Genomic DNA, 6,009 nt, shown 5'->3' with positions numbered 1-6,009 from the left:
TGTCCCCCCCCTTTACCTCCCAATGCCGCACATTTTTATATGAATCACTATACCTTTCTTACTGACTTACTTACTTAGCCTCTGTTGAAGCCAAAAGAAGCAATGCTCTGCAGTGACACCAATTGTAAAAATGAGAAACATGGGATAGATTTACGTTTTTCTTATAATTGTATTTATTTAAAAGTTCGTTGTTCATGTGACATTGCTGACCACCCAAAATGTTCAAATTAAACAAATTGACATTGACTGATTTTATTTCTCCATAATTCCAGAAACCATGGTTCTGACATGGAAAAGACAGAAAAAAAAGGGAGCATCTCAGTATATGGCATTTAGCAGCGTCGATCAGACAAATGCAATAATCAATTAGCTCAAAAACATCAAAGCATATGTACATCAAGCAACTCAGAGCATAGTATAGAAACAAATAATACTGTAAACATGAGCTTACATTTGTCATTGACGCATGGCTTGGGTCTGGAGACTCTGGAGTGGAGAGCTGTGTGAGTGAACTGTGTGTGGAGTGAGTGCTAGTGTTTGTAGGGGAGCGCACCTGAGCTGACAATGGCAAAATCAGCCCAGAGTGCTGATGGCAGACACCTGTGGGTGATTGGTGCAGTGGTGGGTGGTGTGGAAGGGGAGTTGTGAAGGGTTGTGTCCACCAGAGGCTGCCATTTGGATTGTCTGGGGAAATTCTCAACAGTATTGTTCATGTTGCTTCCAGTAATTGAGTTACACAGTGCTGCTAGAGGTGCTTGTAAATTATGGGCAGAATCTGGTAGGTCATGAAACAAATCACTCCCGTGTGAAGTGAGGGGCGCTCTTATATCATCGTACATCATCATGACGTAAGTTACGCAACATGTCGATTTGGTCAGATACGTGACGTACATTCTCCATTCATTGTCAAGGGGAATTTTTGTGTAGGACAAAAATCACACCCGTGTGAAGTGAGGGGCGCTAATATATTAAAGTCTAACTCATGTTGCTATGAATATAGGTGATGTAATGGTGATGTGAAACAAACAGTGACAAAACAAACATTAAATTATCTTTATTGTTAATGGCATTTGTTTGTTAGGGACAAGATGACGAAAAATCTACCTTCATTCTCAATGGCGTTTTTAAAACAAACATTGAACTAAAAACAAACAAGCCTGTGTATATACGTAGGAAAATAGTCTATTTGCTCTTCCACACAATCATACCTACTCTAGGTGATGGTGATTTGAACCAGCACCATACTATGTTGGGTTTGAACCGGCAGACTTCTACTAGGTATTCTTCTATGGATATTATCTGATTTATCCACCAGGGCTCTTAACTGCACACACTCCTACCTACTCAGCATCCTACTACTGTAGGAGTATGTGGCCGGCATACTTCTACTAGGATATGGATATGGACAGTGTCGGTGATCTATGGATATCAATTATCCACTGTCTGTGATTTGAACCGGGTTTGAACCGGCACACTTCTACTAGGTATACTACGGATAACATTTGACTTACCCGTTGGGCCACTGAGGCACACAATCATGGGGAATTTCTGTGCTGCTTTAAAGTTGTCCTTCTGGCAGTCAGTGTGCAAAGCAAAGTGTCATGCGTGTCTCGCGTGTCCTTCTCCAGGGTCTTCGTCTTCCTCTCGTCGTCCTTCCGGATCACTCTCTCCACGGCCTCCAGGATGTAGTACAGCGCCACGGCGACTCCGATGCCGCACACGTGCGAGTCGAACAGGTAACCGATTACGATCACCGATAGCACCACCGCGAGGCAAATGTGAAACGTGGAGTGTTTCTCTGAGATGTTCCATTTCATCATTTCGGTCAGGTTGAACATAAACTTCATTGTAGCTGATCTTCGGGTGCTTCAGCACTCACTTCAACATTCAACTCTACACACAGAACACTCTGTCTGAACTCTAATTAAACTCTAGCGCCGACACGTCTATTTATATCCCCCAAAATACTCACAAGTTGGCGCGTCACAGCTGCACGTCGATTGGACAGCATTCCGATGACGTCACAGTTGAAGTGGCGCATGGCGGAGATAAAGGTGTGTTGGTCCTTTTGAAACACTGAGTCATTCGACGTGTGCAGCCTTGTCTTTCGGTGGCTATCCGGCAGACAGTGGCCAGCCCCCTTAGAGTTATGGGTCTTGTTGTGGTGAGGTCAAGGTATGAGGTGGGCGCAAGGTACAAGGACGGAGGTGGGCAACAGGTACTGGGCCAAACAGAGCTGGTCTTAAGCTGAATCGTGAATCGTGATGTAGAGAAAGGAATAGCAGTGGCAGCCATTTTTGGTGGCATACATACGGAAAAGCCATTCATTAAAATGATTAAAAATTCAAGAAAGGAAGCGTACATGGTTAAGAAACATGTCATGAAACACCTAGGGAGTGGACCAGGGGCGGCCTTAGGAATCTGGAGGCCCATTTCAAGGCCATATACGAGGCCCCCATACCTATGACATAATCATTCTGTTGATACAGGCGTATTGATACAAATACGCAGCAACCAACTCTCCTCATCCTGTCGTCCCTTCACAATAAAGTGTCCCCCCCTTTACCTCCCAATGCCGCACATTTTTATATGAATCACTATACCTTTCTTACTGACTTCCTTACTTAGCCTCTGTTGAAGCCAAAAGAAGCAATGCTCTGCAGTGACACCTATTGTAAAAATGAGAAACATGGGATAGATTTACGTTTTTCTTATAATTGTATTTATTTAAAAGTTCGTTGTTCATGTGACATTGCTGACCACCCAAAATGTTCAAATGAACGACCATTGAACATTGACTCCATAATTCCAGAAACCATGGTTCTGACATGAAAAAGACAGAAAAAAAAGGGATCATCTCAGTATATGGCATTTAGCAGCGTCGATCAGACAAATGCAATAATCAATTAGCTCAAAAACATCAAAGCATAATTATGTACATCAAGCAACTCAGAGCATAGTATAGAAACAAATAATACTGTAAACATGAGCTTACATTTGTCATTGACGCATGGCTTGGGTCTGGACTCTGGAGTGGAGAGCTGTGTGCAGTGAACTGTGTGTGGCGTGAGTGTGAGTGTTTGTAGGGGAGCACACCTGAGCTGACAATGGCAATCAGCCCAGAGTGCTGATGGCAGACACATGTGGGTGATTGGTGCAGTCAGTGGTGGTGTGGAAGGGGAGTTGTGAAGGGTTGTGTCCACCAGAGGCTGCCATTTGGATTGTCGGGGGAAATTCTCAACAGTATTGTTCATGTTGCTTCTAGTAGTTGAGTTACACGGTGCTGCTAGAGGTGCTTGTAAATGTAAATTATGGGCAGAATCTGGTAGGTCATGAAACAAATCACTCCCGTGTGAAGTGAGGGGCGCTCTTATCATCGTACATCATCATGACGTAAGTTACGTAACATGTCGATTTGGTCAGATACGTGACGTACATTCTCCATTCATTGTCAAGGGGAATTTTTGTGTAGGACAAAAACCACACCCGTGTGAAGTGAGGGGCGCTAATATATTAAAGTCTAACTCTGAATATAGGCGATGTAATGGTGATGTGAAACAAACGGTGACAAAACAAACATTAAATTATCTTTATTGTTAATGGCATTTGTTTGTTAGGGACAAGATGACGAAAAATCTACCTTCATTCTCAATGGCGTTTTTAAAACAAACATTGAACTAAAAACAAACAAGCCTGTGTATATACATAGGAAAATAGTCTATTTGCTCTTCCACACAGTCATACCTACTCTAGGTGATGGTGATTTGAACCAGCACCATACTATGTTGGGTTTGAACCGGCAGACTTCTACTAGGTATTCTTCTATGGATATTATCTGATTTATCCACCAGGGCTCTTAACTGCACACACTCCTACCTACTCAGCATCCTACTACTGTAGGAGTATGTGGCCGGCATACTTCTACTAGGATATGGATATGGACAGTGTCGGTGATCTATGGATATCAATTATCCACTGTCTGTGATTTGAACCGGGTTTGAACCGGCACACTTCTACTAGGTATACTACGGATAACATTTGACTTACCCGTTGGGCCACTGAGGCACACAATCATGGGGAATTTCTGTGCTGCTTTAAAGTTGTCCTTCTGAAAGTCAGTGTGCAAAGCAAAGAGTCACAGAGCCACATGACTAATTTAATTTGATTTGATTTGAACCCTGGACCTGTGGATCACAAGCACAGCCACTCATCACACTAAACTAACTGCTAGTTACTACAACACAGCTTTTCTGTGCCACTTGATGTTAGTGTGGAATGCAAAGTCTCACAGTAAAGACTGGGGTGGGATTGGCCCCTTTATTTTTTTGTTTGAACTTGAGTGGGGTTTGAACCCACCATCTCCCAAACATGTGGCCAGTGTTCTAACACACTGAACACTGGTTCCAGACAATTCACAATGCTTTTTTGTTTGTTTTATTCTTCTGAAATTAGTCGTGAAAGTAAAGACTTGAGTGTGGTTTGAACTCACCATCTCCCAAACATGTGGCCAGTGTTCTAACACACTGAACCTCTGGTTCCAGTGGCTCAGTGTGGCCGTGTGTCCGCTGTTCCTCATCACGCATCACTGTCCGTGCACCACTGTAACTATTGGGAAACATTCAGTTTTGAGTAGACCTAGATGATCATTAAAATAATTCTGATTCTGATTGATTGAAAGTCCTAAATGTAGCCAGCAGCAAGTAGCTCCAGCAATGCCTCTCTCTCTCTCTCTCTCTCTCATACTGTATATACATCAAAGTTAAAACATTATTCACATAGCCTAACTGTTCTCTATAGCCTGCGGTGGGTCCTCGGCTCAAAGCATATGTATATGGCTAACGGGATGTCATAATAAAATGATATAATTTAGCTTTATAGTTCAGGTGTTCGAAAATGCTTATCTTTCTTTAGTCACAAAGCTAATTTACAAGCTTGCACTTTGACAGCGCAATACATTTGTTGACACAACTCTTATGATAATTTTACTGGGCTGAGATACATTTCACGAGTGGCAGGCTATCAAAGTTACTAAGGAAGTACCAGGCGGGGCAAAGGTAGTGGACTAGTGTTGATTGTTTCCATCATATGACTTATAGCCCGTAGAAATTCTTAACGTGGTCTCCAGTAATGTGCTGTCAACAACTTCCTCATGGAAACTACAGCAGTAACATAGGAAACAACCCACTCTTAAGATAAAGGAAAATGTGCCTCAAATAATCCATTCTGTGCATATACCCTAATGTAGATATAGTGTGTAATTGTGTTGCTACATGTGTACTGCTCAATGACTTTATCTGTTAATGTAATGCAATAATAGAAGATGTACTATAGCCCATAAAAGTTATTTTAACTTAAAGTATTTTGGGGTCAAGAAGCCCTTGTTGTGTGTAGAATCTGAAGGAAAATGTAGAGTGTAGATTACTTCATTTTATCCAATCCAATCCAATCCACTTTATTTATAAAGCACATTTTTATACAACAAGGTTTATAATGATGATGTTTCTTGGCATCATCAATGCCGGTTTTTATTAAAGTGCCTCGGTAATAAATTACACTTTAGTGTTAGTGTTATTTCACTTTATTTCTTTGTGAAATTAGGTTGAGGTTAAGGTCAGTAGGATCACACGAAGAGAAGGATTAAGGCAGACACAAAAAAAGCCCAAAAAAAGACTTTCAGATAAGATATTTTTATTCAGAATTGTGGTTAATAGCTCATCAATTATGTAACTCATTCAGTGTGCATCAGTCTACAAAATGATTGGAGATAGGCCTGTTAATAATAATATTATTAATAAGGATAAAGCATGGTTGGTAATTATCAGTTAGGGTAAGTCACGTGGCATGGTTTAGTATAGCTATTATTAACTGATAACTGATTAACAGAAAAAAGGAGAAATGACACTGCTGTATCTGTACGAAAAGATTGCCTGTGTCAGTGTGAAACCACTGGGCCATTTTCTTTTCAAACCACATTTACACATCAATATCCCCAGTGTTCATTTAACTTTA

The sequence above is a fragment of the Protomyctophum bolini genome, assembly GCF_963924005.1.
Source record: "Protomyctophum bolini genome assembly, chromosome: 18".
NCBI classification, from domain to species: Eukaryota; Metazoa; Chordata; class Actinopteri; order Myctophiformes; family Myctophidae; genus Protomyctophum; species Protomyctophum bolini.
This window is presented reverse-complemented; position numbering follows the sequence as displayed.